Below are 16,966 nucleotides of genomic sequence, written 5' to 3' on the forward strand. Positions count from 1 at the left end.
CCATGGAGTTTTTAATTCAAAGTTCTCAGATTTTGAAATGATTGAGTCGCACAAATCATTGCACTCCACACGGTCAAATTCCTATTAGGAATTTCATCAAACACCCCACATGCACACCCAATCTCTGCATATTTCGCATAGATATTCTACAGCCTGGTCTGCACAAATGGTCTTGAGTCGAGTCTGTGGAGGAAAACATGCGAATGGATTTGCAGGACTTCTTCAAGTTTTTGAAAGACCCATATTATGTGCATGATTTAGTTTCTTAGTAAAAAAAAGAAAAAAGAAAAAAGGAGAAGCCGTTTGGATGCCTGTAATTTGTGTAAAATGTAAGAAAGTTACAGGTAGCTTTCTTACAGTTTGTGTTTGGGGGAGAAATGTTACAGGTAACAAAGTCTCAACCTATAACTTTCTATCAGGTAAGATTGCAAGAAATGTAACAGACGAATTAGGTGTTTTTCAAGTCACAGGTTACTTTGCTACAGGCAACGGCTATCCATTTCAAATTTGGGCGAGGGTGGTGGAAACGCAGCTGCATTGAGAGTGCACCTACGTGCTCTGACCCAACGTCTCCTTCTCCCTCTCTCAGCATCTCCTTCCCTCTCTCTCTCTCTCTCTCTCACAGCGTCTCCTTCCCTCTCTCTGCTCTGGCAAGGGAAGCCCTAGCCCTTACTGATTTTCTTTTTTATTTTTTCCTCTCCTTCATTTTTGTTCCTTTGCGTGAGTGCGGAACGGGGCTGTTTGGCAAGGCGGTTTCGGATGCCCAATTGTGGGGCCCACAGTGATGTACTTTCCTTACATCCACACCGTCCATCCGTATTGAAAACAATCTTAACTAAATTCCTACTATTAAAAACATCACGGATCCACTAAAATATTTATTTTCCAACCGACGGAAGCGGTTTCAGAGGTGGAAATCAATCCTAACTGTCCTGAGGTATAATCCACTTCATTTTTGTACATGCTTCAATTTTAGGCTTAATCCCTTACATTCTAAGGAAAAACGGATGGATGGCATGGATAGACCACGCCTACGTGAGTTTACACAGTATGGTAAGAGTGTACCTAACTCAGTACGCAGTCCGATTTCCGATCCAACCTATTAACAAGGAAATTGGATCCTTATTTGTACCGAGTAAACTCAATTGGGCCCACGGTGAATGTATATGATTTATCCATGCCGTCCATTCATTTTTTTAGCTTATTTAAGGGGTTGAGACCAAAATTAAAGCAAATCCAGAGCTCAAGTGGATCATACCACGGGAAATAGTGGGAATAATGATTTCCACCATTGAAACCTTGCTAGGCCCACAGTGATGTTTATTTGTCATCCAACATGTTCATAAGATCATACAAACATGGATGAAGGAAAAAATCAAATAAAGCTTGATCCAAAACTTCCATGGCCCCCAAGAATTTTTCAACAGTAGAAGTTCAATTCACATTGTTTCCTATGGTGTGGTTCATTTGATATTTGGATATTCTTCATTTTTGGGATCAAGACTTAAAATTATATGGTAAAATTGAAGCACACCATAGGAGTTTACTCAGCACGCAATCTGCTTTCGTTGATAAGGTAACAAAAACTTGGATGAAGATACCAAACAAATATTATCTTGATCCAAAAACTTTTGCGCCCACAAGAAGTTTTTAATGGTCGATTACTATTGTTTCCTATACTATGATTCACATGAGATTCAAATCTTCCTTTCAACACGGATGAACGATGTGGATGTGAGAAAAATACATCACAATGGGCTCCATAATTTGGGATCCCACACACCTCGATGGATCTACTCAAGTTTGACTAGCGACGTTAGCCAATAATTATATCACTACTAATTGGTGCTTTGTGGGCCTCACTATGTTGCATGTGTTTTATCCATGTTATTCATCAATTTTTTTCATATCATTTTAGGGCTTGATCCCAAAATCAGCAAACATAGGCAGATCTCAATCTTAGGTGTTCATGATTAAAAACCTCCTGGTGCTGACTATAATGTTTATTTGATGTCTTACCTCATAATTAGGACATAAAAACCTAGATGAAGGGAAAAACAAATATACACACACATATACATATGCATACATATATACATATACATATACATGTTCACTCCCCAAGTATAGGGTTGTGATGTAGTAATAAACTCGGTAAGACCGAGGTCGAATCCACAGGGACTGAAACCTGTACGCGGTCTGAAAATAACCAGAACCAGAACTAGAACTAGAATAAGATGAAATCTTAATTTAGTGAATATGAGGGAATAATGGTGAAATAGTAAACTAAAATATGTAGAATTCAGAGGTATGAAACTAGGGATTCAGAGGATCCACTTGTAGAGATCAAGGAGATCTATGCTTGATTCATGAACTCAATTGGATTTCAAGTCACATCTTCATCCAATTGGAAGATATATCACTATAGCACAATCTGAACTTCCTTTGATCTAGTTTTCAAAGAGACGAAAGGTATGAGAATTAGAATCGATTCCATCACAAAACCATGCCCATGAGACAAAGTAAACAACAAAACTAAACCAATCCACAACCAATCAGAAGATGTATGAATGTTAGGAAGGATTCCATCATCCAACCATGTCCAGGGGGCAATGGTGAACAACAGGGCTTTCTAATTTCACAATCAAAATAAAGAAAAAAAAAATACTCAAAGCCATCGCAGATCCATTGTAATTTAAGTCACAACAAACCATTAAAAACTGAAAGCATTCCTATGTTGGGGATTTGTGCTACGGAATCACACAGATCTAAATCTAGGATAGCAATCCAATGACACCAAGCACACACAAGAGAACACAGATTTAATGTAGAAAACCTTTGCAGGAAAAAACCATGGCACAAAGCGACAGATCTCCACTATGAAAATAGAAATTACAAAGAGAGAGGACTTACCCAATTCAAACAACCTCGAATCTCACCCTTGCTACACCCTTTAGAAACCCTAAAATTCTTTTAAGAACCCTTGGAACTCTTTTAGAAAACCTTAGAATACCTTTAAATCCCGCATACACCCCTTTATATAAGTTTATAAATAAGTAGAATCGGAATAGAAAACAAAAATTGCAAAATCTGCGTTTCTGCAGAAAATCTGCGTAAAATCTTCGATGTCATCGAAGGTCCATCAATGTCATCGAAAACGGACCAAAACTGTCCAGTAGCAGGGGTGAAAATTTTCGACAATTATCGATGGCATCGAGCAACCTTCAATGTCATCGACGACTGGCTTCGATGACATCGAAACCTGGTCGATGTCATCAACAGACCAACAGACAGATTTAAGACATCTGTCCATAACATCCTATTAATCAACTAAAATCAAATATCAGTTCATAAACATGAATCCAAGACGTAAAATCGCCCCATCACGCTACAAGCTTCACCTCTTAGCCCTAGCTAAGAGGTTTAGCAAATCATGATCATGATTAACTAATCTCTAAAACATAAAGCAAAACAAAGGGGAGATAAAAACTCTGTTAGGAAAACTGCTCCACGTCCAACACTCTCTCTCTCTCTGCTCCACGTCTCTGTTTTTACAGCAAATTGGCTCCCAGCATTTCTTGCATTCGATTTGTTCTTCCAAACGGTTCAGATCATTGATCATTACTTCCTGTCCCACTAAAATCTTCATGTAGAGCCTCTTTGAAATCCCTCTGCGAATCAACCTTATCCAGCTAATCAACCTTACGCAGCCACGCTCGCGGTTTCGTGTGAAAGCCTGAGAAACCTCTCCCACTGGTCCTCCTAGCATCCCTCAAAAGGTGTTAAAACAGCGTCCCATTGGACGGTTTTGGATGTAATTCAATACGGATGGTCTAGATCAGCCATTCGATCAACGATGGTGGCCCACCTGGATCGTCCGCAGGTCTTCTTGCAAAACAGAGCCTGCGGACTGCTGCGCTAGTGCTTGGTGGGGCTCATGTTTGGAATCTAAAGAGGAATCCATTCCGTCCATCGGATGTAGCTCGATATTATAGTTAAACATGGATATTTTCAGTCGTCCATTGATGAGGTCCACATGATCTTTTACTCTGCCGTCCATCTTACATTTGAATGAAATCCATCTGTGTGTGCATGTATGGGACCATAAGGAGACCTTGAAGAGGGTAGTGGACACCTTCTGGATCGAATGGACGGTCCTGATCATCAAAAAATGAGATGAGTGGGGCCCACTAGTGATCACAACGGCCGCACGTTGCGGATGCTATGTAATGCGAAAATCAGTCGGGTCAGCGCCGGTTTTGACCGGGCGGCCAGCCTGGTGCATTGCAGGAGTGCACCGCCTGTGCACTCCGACATGTATATGTGGCGTCCATTGTGATGCGTGTGAGAAATCCTCCCCGTCCATCTCTTTTCTCATCTCATTTAAACGGATAGAACCAAAATCGAGGCATATCCAGATATCAGGCAGGCCCCAAATCAGGATTTTATGGGCTGATCTGTTTGTTGGGCCACTTACACAAGGATCTAATGGGTGAAATTTTACATGTACGGTTAAATTATGGTCTTCAATCCATATATGAAGTTTTGAACTGAACGGATGGTGGGAACCCTGTGATCTAACATTCTGGACTACTTTCAGGCCTCTTTAGTGTGACACACGTGATCTTTTTAAATCTCGGCCATGTAGAATCATCAATCTCAGTCCCCTGGAGTCATTCCCTTGCCTTGGTGATTTATGAGCTTTAAATCCATGCTTTTAGTACCATTTTTCAGTCCAGGCTCCTAAATACATCCTGCGTCACAAACACGATTAAAATAAGTCGTTAAACAATATCGCGTTCATAAAATCAGGTAATAACTGGAGTCTAACATGCAATATTTGACCTTCAACAATACACAAATATATATACATATACACACACATATATATGGGAAATGCTCACCTGCGCACCAGTTCGCACGGAACCAGTGCGAACTTTTTTGAGAACCCATCATACTTGATGTGGATCTAAAATCTGAACCGTTCATGTGAAGCAGCACCTCATGAAACCCCCTGGGCCCAAGTTTTACTTTGATTTAAAACTTTGATGGGCCATGAAAAATGAAAACAGTTTTCTCCCTTGATTTGCATTTCTCTTTGCTATGGCCCACCAGACTTTTAGATCAGGGTGAAAATTTGTTACATGAGGTTTCATGGGATTCCGCATCACATGGACCGTTCAGATTACACACCCCTAACACGTGTGCAAAGGTGCGCACGTACGCAGGTGAGCATGACTCATATATATATATATATATATATATATATATATATATATATATATATATAGACGCACACACGCACGCACCCTTATATTCTATAATAAAAATAATGTTTCTCATATAATAATTAGTTTAGCTTTAGAATTAGTCCAACTAGTTATTTAAATAGGCTCAATAAAATTACATACTTTTAAACTTTTTAACAATTTCATATTCTAAACTCCGGTTAGTGTGAATATAAAACATCTTACATATAACTAACTTACGGGTTATCTAAACACAGAAACTAAGTTACCTGTAAGTTAGTTACAACTTACACCCAAATAGGATTACCCGTAACTTTCTTTCACATGTAAGTAGGTTACCTCTAACTTAGTTACAACTTAAAAAACTTACAAGCATCTAAACGCAGCCTAAATACTCCTAAGAAACCACCACCGAAAATGTGAAATATCCATAAAAATCTCCTCTAAAAGTAGCAAATGTGAAACCTAAGCAAAAAATATACACAGCAGCACATCCCAATCTACTTAGTTGAAAAGAACTTCCAATAAAAACCCTCAGAAATCCCAAGCAAGAAGCAAAGTCATCAGAAAATAAACAAAATCCATGTTAGATTTCCAAAAACAGAACGAAATCCACTCCTCAAATCATTGGAAACAGAGATCGAAGAAATTAGGGCATGAAAATTACCTTTCGAGATCTACTACAGAGATAGAGAGAGATGCTTCACTTCTCAATGTCGATGCCATGTTAGATCCAACATCCAATGCCTTATGCATGCACGAGAGAGAGAGAGAGAGAGAGAGAGAGAGAGAGAGAGGGAGTTAGGGGTGGGGAGAGCGGTGGAAAATAGGGTAGGGTTTTTTTTGTTACGTATTTATAGGAATCTTTAATAGCGCTCGATTTTTTGTTAACGTCGGCAAAAGATACACCAAGCTGCCGTCTGTGCCGGGTTTTTGACGTAGGGATGAACGTGATGAGGATAACTACTCCGAATCCACGGAGCTTCTCTAAACTCCTCACAGAGACTTCTCGAATCTACGAGGAAAGAAAGTAGAAAAATAGAAATAAATTCTAAGAAATTCAAAATTGATTAATTGATGACTAAAAACAAGCTCACAACCCTTTAAATAGGGGTACCAAGCAATGGGAAAGAAATCAGAATCAAACTACAACTAAAACTCCTAGAATCTGCGACTTACTATAAATAGTAAACTTACTATTTATAGACGGTCGTGATGTCTACTAGTGCGCAAGGTTTTCGGCCAAAAACAGTAAGTGTCCTATTTAGCTTCACCAAACCGTTCCCCTAATTATTCTAAGCTCTTTTCATGTTGGACGCAACTCCTAAAGCCCGACGGATGAAGAGTTATAATCAAACTAAAACTTACTATTTATAGTAAAAACGAAATTAAAGTAAGGAAACGACCGTCGATCAAGGGGTTTTTCGCAATCCGGGCTGCGCAATTGGGAATAACCGGGTTGGTTGGCTAAAGTAGCTCGTTCTACCCCAAAATCATATATTTTACGTTAGGTAACTCATTCTGGATTGCGAGATACACCCGATCTAAGGTCCGACGGTCCGGATCACTTCTGTCGTCGACCGGGCCTTTTCTGATCCATCTTGGCCATGAAACTGTCTGCGATCCGCTCTACATCAGTCTCCTCCACTTCAAAAGAACTCATCCTCGAGTTCTCATCCAGCGCTGGTTCATGATACTCGATCAGATCCGCGACGTTGAAAGTCCGTGAGATTGTCATGTCATCTGGAAGATCAATAACATAAGCGTTGTCATTGATCTTTCGAATGATTGAGACGGGTCCAATCTTCTTATTTTTCAACTTATTGTATGTCCCGGTCGGAAATCTCTCTTTGCGCAGATGGACTATAATGCGGTCGCCCACCTCGAACACTTTTGTCGCCGGTGCTTGTCCGCTTGTTCCTTATACTTCTTGTTCGAGGCATGTAGCTTGCTCTGTACTTCCACATAGATGCCCATGATCTTGTCAGCCATAAGTTCTACTACAATGCTCGTGCCTGGGTGCTTGGCCAGAGGGACCAAGTCAAGCATGTGACGAGGCACTCATCCATAGATAATCTGGAACGGTGATTTCCCTGTCGAGCGGTTCACCATGTTATTGAATGCAAACTCTACTTGAGACAAGGCCAAATCTCACTGCTTCGGTTTTTCTCCTGAAATACAGTGAATGAGGTTTCCCAACGTGCGATTCACAACTTCGGTCTGCCCATCAGTCTGTGGGTGGTAAGCACTACTGAATTGAAGTCGTGTAACGAATCGAGTCCACAAAGTCCGCTAAAAGTGGCTAATGAACTTCGTGTCACGATGAGAAGTAATGGTCTTGGAGACCCCGTGTAGCCATACGACCTCCCTAAAGAATAGATTCACCACGTGTGTTGCATCGAGAGTCTTCTTGCATGGGATAAAGTGTGCCATCTTGGAGAAACGATCTACCACCATGAACACCGAATCCATACCGTGTTGTGTTCGTGGGAGACCAAGCACGAAGTCCATTGATAAATCCTCCCAAGGACCGTCAGGCACAGGTAATGGGGTGTAGAGGCCCGTATTTTGATATTGCACTTTAAAGGTCTGACAAACATGACAACGTTGTATGGCTTTTCCCACATCACGTACTAATTGTGGCCAGTAATACCGCTCTTTCACAAGAGCTCGAGTCATGTCTCACCCAAGGTGTCCACTGAGGCCACTTCCATGTAGCTCCTGAATAATCTACTCCCTCAGAGAACTTTGGAAGATGCATAATCGATTCCCTTTGAAGAGAAAATTGTCCTGTATATGAAGTTCACTGGGGTGACCTTTTTAGCACTTCACCCAAGAATCTTTGAAATCCTCATCCTCGGCATACAGCTCCTTAAGACAGTCGAAGTCGACCACCTTGTTGCTCATCATAACAAGTAGTGATGCACGACGGCTAAGTGCATCAGCCACCTTATTCTGCTACCCTGACTTGTGCTTCAAAACGAACGTGAATTCCTATAAAAACGCAACCCATCTAGCATGCACACGATTCACGTTAGTCTAATTATTAATAAACTTTAATGCTTGACGGTTAGTGTACAAAACAAACTCTCTTTGAATCAGATAATGCCGCTAATGTCGCAGCGCCTGAACAACTGCGTACAACTCAAGCTCATAAGTCGACCACTTCTTTTAGGCTTCGCTGAGCTTCTCGCTGTAGAAGGCTACCGGCCTGCCTTCCTGTGATAATACTCCCCCAATTCCGACTTATGAAGCGTCACACTCAACTTCAAATAATTTATCGAAATTAGAAAGCACCAAAACCAGTGTTGTTGACAAACGATACTTGATCTCATGAAAGCTCTTGTCAGCTTTATCGGTTCACTGGAACGGTCCTTTTTTCATGCAATCTGTTAGAGGCGCGACTATGGTGCTAAAATCTCGCACAAATCAACGATAGAATATTGTTAACCCGTGAAAACTCCTGTAAGACCCGTATCCTAGCCCATACTGTTCCATAGGCTTCCACGGTCCTCCCAGTTGAATTTTGACAACCTGCGACACGTAGACAGCAGTTGCGTGTGATCCCGAGTCGTGTCCCGTATATCAGAGTTGACTCGACTCGAGACTGTACCATTGCGACCGCACCGTTGCCGCGGTTTCAATACCGCGACTCGCAGACCGATCCGATACCCTGGTAGGGAAATGTGGACCCGCGTTCAGTTCGAGAAAAAACACCGTGCATTACAAATCCCAAGAGAATCTCTACAACATGTCCCATCAATCAATCACTTCATCAATCAATCACATCACATCATGTCACGTACAAGAGCAACCCATGCTTCCTTTCTCCACAAGTCAAGCAAACCCCAAAGTCAACCAATCTCTCACCTCTCCCATCACTCACCTCACATCCATCACTCACATCTCTCTTATAACCACCACACGTCTCTCTCTTTCTCAACATAAATTCCAAGCAACAATTCCAAGAGAGAAGAGAGGTGGACGTCCATGCATTTCTAAGGAGAGAAGTGATTTTTGTGGCCCACTTTCCTATCCTATAAACCTTCATCCTAGCCATTCATTTTTCATCTTCCACCGTTAAAGTGAAGCACAAGGAGATCAGCTTTCCAATGGACCAAGAAGATCGAAGGTGGGTGCTTATTAGGCTAGATTTTTCATGTTTTGATGATGGGCTAAGTGAGGCCTACCGATTGATGGTATGGATCTCACTTTGGACCCTAGGTGTGGTCGATGGCCCACCTTGATGCTCATGATCATTCCATGATGGGGCCATTTTCCATGGACCCCATCATTGTGTTTATTTTCCCTGCATGAAAAGAGGTCATCTAGACCGTCCATTTCGAGGTGGAAAAGGGATCTCCACCGTTGATCTTTAATTTGGTGGGCCCACATGTATTGGGACCCACTTGATGTATGATTGAATTCAAGGGAGGGCTCATAGTGGCGGAGCCCTCCATCACACGTGCCTATTTCTCTCTCTCTCTCTCTCTCTCTCTCTCTCTCTCTCTCTCCCTTTTTGTGATGATATGGTTATGTGGCCCACTTGGATGGACCCCACCTTATATATGTGTTTTATCTACACCATCTACCATTTGGTGGCCCACCTAAGTAGGGCCCACCTCAATGCATGTGTTATGCCCAACCGTCAAGCGTCCTTGGGACACTGGACGTGAACTGGGAAAACACAAATATTAGCTTGTTTCCAAGCTTATGGGGTGGCCCACTCATATAGGCCCCACCTTGATATATGTATTCAATCCACGTCGTCCATCCTTTTCCTTAAACCATTTTAGGCGTTGAGCCGAAAAATGGGGCCAATCTGACCTTCTGGCGTCTATAGCATAGAAAATGGTGGTTTTCACGGTTAAAAATCCACATAATGTATCCACACACTAAAATATATTGAATATTGGGCTTGTTGGGCTTGTCTTGAGATATGAGAACCAATAGGCGAGGTAGATTCTTTCGATGCAGGCCCCACACACGAAGAACCTCAGAAAATGTGATTTCAAAAAAAAATAATAATAATAAAAGAGGCGGCAGACACTGCTACTGCCAGAGGCGCGCAGGCAGCGCTTGCCGCGTGGAGGCAGGTGGACGACTAGGTAGGGACCCACGGTCCCAGCCGTGGGCCCCACCATGATGTGTATTTGTCATCCAATCCGTTCATTTGGTGGGCCCCTTCCTGAAGTGAGCCCCCTCCAAATATCGACTCGATCTGAAACTCATATGGCCCACATCATAAGAAACAGTGGTGATTGAACGGCTGCCATTGGACCCCAAATTTGTTTTTACTCTTCGTCCAGGTCTCTGTGACCGTATGAACAGATTGGACGGCATATAAACAGTAGGGTGGGCCCCATGTGGGACCCACGAGGATGTATGCGTTTTATTCGCACCCTCCACTGCTGTGGATGGTGGAACCCACCAGACTGTATGTGTTTTATCAATGCCGTCCAGCCATATGGCTGGCTGTTGGATGGCTAGTGGCCCCCACCATGATGCATGTGCTGCATCCAAACCGTTTACCCATTTTAAAAGCTCATTTTATGATATGAGCTAAAGAATGAGTCAGGTCCATAGTTCATGTGGACCCCCACTATGATGCATGGGTTGCATCCAAACCATCCACCATTTGGCAAGCTTGTATTACAGGCTTGAGACTAAAAATAAGACAGATCTATAGTTCAAGTGGACCCCACCTTAGTATATGTATGGGGCCCATCTTGATTTATTTGTGGCTGCCTATTGAGGCCCACCTTGGTATATATATGAGGCCCATTTTGATTTATTTATGGCCGTCCATTGAGGCCCACCTTGGTATATGTATGGGCCTATTTTGATTTATTTATGGCCGTATATTGAGGCCCACCTTGGTATGTGTATGAGGCCCATCTTGATTTATTTGTGGTCGTCCATTGAGGCCCATATGATATGCATATGGCCCATGTGATTAGGCCCATTTTGACATATTCTAAGGCCCATCTTGATGTAGTTATGGCCCATCCATTAGGGCCCACCTTTGATATGTATGAGACCCATCTGTGAGGCCCACCTTTGATATGTTTATGGCCCATCTGTGAGGCCCACCTTTGATATGTTTATGGCCCGTTGTTGAGGCCCACTTGATGTATATGAGGCCCATATGATGTGGCCCATTTGATGTATTTAGAGCCCATGGGTTGAGGCCCATTGTGATGTATTAGGGCCCATGGGTTAAGGCCCATTGTGATGTATTAGGGCCCGTGGGTTGAGGCCCATTTAATGTATTTGAGGCCCATGGGTTGAGGCCCAATGGGATGTATATAAGGTCTATTGCATTGTATGATTCCACCATGGGTTATGTAATGACATTTATGGCGGGCCATGCCTTGAGAGCAATGTTGGTTTGACGTCCACATTATAAAAATAATGTTGGTTAAATGTACGGATTATAACTCTCCCTAGGGCCCATTGATAGGCCTATACTTGTTGTGTGTAGGCCATCAAGGCCCATCTTCGTTGTGAGGATAGTTCATCACCATATAAAATGCTTAGTATAACTCCATAATTCATGCCCATACGCATCATATGTATGCCTGATATGAGGAATGTTTGATCATAGCATACGCTATTGGGCAAACTATTTACGGGACTCCTTATGAGACGGAGTGCCCACATTATCGCGCCGTATGTGCAGGATTGCTGCATGACTGGATAATGTAACTCATGCATCTCACATATATGTGACTTGATCATTGTACGCCCTAGCGACATCAGGGCCGGGGCCTCCACAGACACATCATGGATGGCCAGATGGGACACCGAAAATGCTTGGTTCTAGCACTGTGGGCACGTAGGATGTCCTTGGGTGAAAATCTCAAAACCTCCTTAGTACCAGGAGATGCTCCAACGTCTATACCGAGTGGAATATGAGCGCCGGTGCCTATACCATGAGGTCGTGTCTCCCACTGTGTCGTGGTCGGTTGGAAGGGGGTGTGGCCTTATCCGCCCAAGTGAGGGGGCTATAAGCTAGGCTAAGTATGACCAGCTTGTAAATGGGTCCGCTATCGATGAGCCGGGCCCGATATTGGTAGGCGAATAGTTGGGTCTCTTCCACTCACTGGGCTGTGCAACTAGGGAGGAGGCAGTTGGAGTGGAGTGTAATAGACCCCGGTGATTTTTTCAGAGAGCAACCATACTGATATGTAGACTTATTAAACAGGAATTGCATATCCATTCATTCATTCATTCACTATCTACTCGGGCTGGTGGTGCGTAACTATTTGTCTCGTGTACCTTCGTATGGCCAGGATTTCGGTTGGGCGCGCGACTAACCTGAGATCAGGAGTTTACCACATTGAGTTGGACTATCCAAATTTAGGTATGGGACTGGTTTGGATAGAAGTCCCTTGTGGTGAACCCCGTAGCCTGCGATACTACGTACTATCATCCCGACTTCACATTCCAGCATGGCCATTTCATTCGCACCGCATATTACGTTGCATCCGTAGTACTTAACATTTTGGGTTACTATATTTTTGTATGAGGTTGATGATGTTCGTGGCTCGTCAGGATTTGCATATTGCATTACATACTCAGCATCTGTTATTGTCTTATTATGTTTCGCATCGCATAGCCTTGGTACGACTGATAGCACTCATGGACTTACCAGTATATTTTCGCTTACTTTGATATCGTATGATTCATGTCTTGAAAGTATTTCCGCTTATCCCGAGGATGTATAATTTATGGGCTTTATGGTATACTTGGCACTTATCTTATACACACTTTCACCACCCTTCAAGCTTTTGTAAGCTTATGCACGATAGATGCGTGCAGGTGGCGTTAGGTTGCAGCAGCGTTGAGCTTGGAGTATGCAGCTGTCCTCTGGAGCTTTGATTTCGATATATATGTATTTCCCTTTGCATTGTATCCAAATGATTATATTAGTAGATATGTGATGATAATGTTGCCTTTATGATTTGGGTATACTTGTGGTTATGCTTCTTATGAGACAAATGTATGTTGGAAAATCCTCCTTGTAGGATCTCAGGATCGGAACCTTGCGTATGTACCCTGGGGGCCGAGAATGGGGTACTACGGAGGCTGTCGGCACCGGGTTCGGCGATCGAGATTCCTGTGGATCCGATTTTCGTGTTTGGGGCGTGACAACTCCTCACCTCATGAATGTTTGTCGGGATCGGCCACTCCCTAATAGCTCGCACCTTTTCATCATCCACACGAATGCCTATGGACGTTACAACAAATCCTAGAAACAACAGGCTGTCAATTAAAAAACTATACTTCTTCAAGTTGAGGTACAACTTGTTAATTTATAAGACCTGCAGTACCTGCCTGAGATGTTTTCTATGCTCCACCTCATCCTGGCTATATATCAATATGTCATCAAAATATACTACCACAAATCGGCCAGTGAACGGCTTTAGAACTTGATTCATTAGATGCATAAAAGTACTTGGTGCGTTTTATAGGCCGAAGGGCATGACCAGTCACTCCTACAACCCTTCCTTGGTCTTGAATGCCGTTTTCCACTCATCACCGAGTCGGATACGAATCTGATGGTACCCACTCTTTAGATCTAGTTTAGAGAACACCTTGACCCCTTCTATCATATCAAGCATGTCGTCCAACCGTGATATTGGGAACCGATACTTGATGGTAATTTTGTTGATTGCCCGACTGTCGACACACATGCACTAGCTTCCATATTTTTTTGGCGTTAATAATGCTGGTACGGCACATGGGCTCATGCACTCTCTTAAAAGACCCTTACGGATCAATTCCTCCACTTACCCTTGAAGTATCTCACACTCCTTCAGACGCATCCGATAATGAGTACGGTTGAGTAGGCTAGCCCCAGGGATGAAGTCTATGTGATGTTGGATGTCCCTCATGGGGGGTAATCCATCAGGTAAATCTTTAGGCTAAACTTCTTTGAATTCGTTTAGCAATAGTCTTAAACTTGGAAGGATGTTTAAGGGTTCCTCTTCCTCGCCTTTCACCACTATGGCGTATACCTCGCTAGTTTCCTTGGATTCCTCCATGAAATCCCGAATGGTCAAGAGAAAACTCCCCTCCACTTTAGAAGCTTCAGGGTGGTTCTCTGGTGCCATAGGTGCAATGATTATTTTTTGACTATCCTTGACGAATATGTAAACATTATCTCGTCCCCGATGGGTCGCATCACGATCCGACTGTCAGGGTCGACTAAGTAGCATATGACAAGCTTCCATGTCGACCACATCACAAAGTATTTGATCCTTATAATTTTTACCAATTGAAAACGAGATAATGCATTGTTTAGTTATCTTGATCTCATTCACCTTTTTTATCCAGCCAATTGAGTACGGAGAAGGATGTTTCGTCGTTGGTAGTTGCAACTTGTCTACCATCACTCTTGAGATCATATTCTCGCTACTACCACTGTCTATGATCACATCACAGACCTTTCCGTTGATAGTATACCGAGTACGAAATATATTGTGTTACTGTGGATGTAATTCTTTTCGTGGGGCATACAGTAATCGCTTCACAACTAGAAAATCGTCACGATCCTCGCCCGTCACTTCATCGTCACCTGCTATTTCTTCAGTGGTTTGTTCATGTTCATCAAAGCCATGGTCTTCTTCTACGGCCTCATCTTCAGTGCCCCCTTCATTTATAGTCAAGTGTGATGCGGGACGTTGATGACAAGTGTTTAATAAGTGGCCTGGTTGGCCACAGTGGTAACAATTGTTCGACCATAGCCGAGCATAAGAATTTGGAATCCTACTCGGACTCGTTGTTGTGGGTTATGCATGTTGAGGTCTGAATGAGCCCTCCCCGTATCACGGTTTACGGTTGTAGGAGGTTGAGGACGTTCTCCTCTAGATCTTTTCCTCGTGTCAGCACTGGATCCTGCGTGGGACCCGTCATAGGGAGTCGAGTTGAAGGATATGGACGAGCAGGAGCTCTTGCAAGTTGTGTTTCTGCCCTACCCGCCAATTGAACTGTTTAATCCACGGTCCCAACTGGGTACATCTGAACTCGGTCCTGAATTGTCAGTCGCAACCCACCTATAAATTGTGCCACCTTCTGTGACTTAGATTCTGACAGATCGTTTCATGCAGCCAACCGTTGGAATTCTTCAGTGTAATCTGTGGCGGTTCGATTTCCTTGTCGGTAATTTTGATATTACTAGAATAATATCTGCTCATAATCACTGAGGAGAAATCATGATCGAAGAAGACGTCTCATTCGTGACCATGATGAGATGTGCGCCTTATTCTGGCGGGTTCGTGAGAGTTGTAATTGTTCCCACCATGCAGAAGCACCAGATTTTAATTTAAACGCTACCAACTTTACCCTTTTATGATTTGACACGTCCATATAATCAAAATATCTCTCTACTTTGGCTACCCAATCGAGAAAATCTTCTATACGTAATAAACCGTTAAAACTAAGAAGTTCAGCCTTACCTCGATAGTCTCTTTCAACACGATCTAGATGATCACCTCCATGGATTGGTCGTCGAGCAAAACCCTCATTAAGGTCTTCGCTGCTAAAACTTGAATCATCTGGTGTAGCCCTACGGTTTGCCACTGGTACTGCTTTACGAAAATCGGGGTTGCGTTGTATAGTAACCATAGGTGGTGGAGCAACCAAAGGTGGTGGAGCACCACTTAGGGTTCGGGGCGGAAGTAATGCATCCGCAAGACGGTTGAGAGTTGCCTACTGCCCTTGCAAGGTCAACTGACTCTCCCGATGGAAAGCTTCCATTCTTTCCGAAAGATAACGAATCCCTGGATCACCGTCCATAGGATTTTGATTAATACCTTCATTGTTTGTCATCGGCCCGAGGAGAATCCTCGCTTTGATACCAATTGATGCAGAGATGAACGTGATGAGGATAAATACTCCAAATCCACGGAGCTTCTCTAGACTCCTCATAGATACTTCTCGAATCCACGAGGAAAGAAAGTAGAAAAATAGAAATAAATTCTAAGAAATTCAAAATTGATTAATTGATGACTAAAAATGAGTTCACAACCCTTTAAATAGGGGTACCAAGCAATGGAAAAGATATTAGAATCAAACTACAACTAAAACTCCTAGAATCCGCGACTTACTATAAATAGTAAACTTACTATTTATAGTAAACTTACTATTTATAGACGGTCGTGATGTCTACTAGTGTGCAAGGTTTTCGGCCAAAAATAGTAAGTGTCCTATTTGGCTTCACCAAACCGTTCCCTTAATTATTCTAAGCTCTTTTCACGTTGGAAGCAACTCCTAAAGCCCGACGGATGAAGAGTTATAATCAAACTAAAACTTACTATTTATGGTAAAAACGAAATTAAAGCAGGGAAACAACCGTCGATCCAAGGGTTTTTCGCAATTCCCGGCTGCGTAACCCGGCATAGCTGGGTTGGTTGGCTAAAGTAGCTCGTTCTACCCCAAAATCATATATTTTACGTCAGGTAACTCATTCCGGATTACGAGATACACCCGATCTAAGGTCCGACGGTCCGGATCACTTCTGTCGTCGACTGGGCCTTTTCTGATCCATCTTGGCCATGAAACTGTTTGCGACCCGCTCTACATCAGTTTTCTTATAATGGAGCTTCACAGCTGCTGCAGTGGAGAGAGATAGAAGAGACGGCGGAGATGTATTGGAGAGAGAGAGGAGAATGAGAAAGATGGAGCAGAGAGAGGGTTAGGGAACGGAGAGA

The 16,966-nt window shown here is 42.9% G+C and overlaps 1 pseudogene; it reads right to left on the reverse strand.

The window, feature by feature from the left end:
* The window catches only part of LOC131238273 (cysteine-rich receptor-like protein kinase 44), a 43,586-nt pseudogene that overhangs the window by 18,114 nt on the left and 8,506 nt on the right, over positions 1–16,966 (reverse strand).

Source organism: Magnolia sinica, chromosome 1 (assembly GCF_029962835.1).
Source record: "Magnolia sinica isolate HGM2019 chromosome 1, MsV1, whole genome shotgun sequence".
Lineage (NCBI taxonomy): Eukaryota > Viridiplantae > Streptophyta > Magnoliopsida > Magnoliales > Magnoliaceae > Magnolia > Magnolia sinica.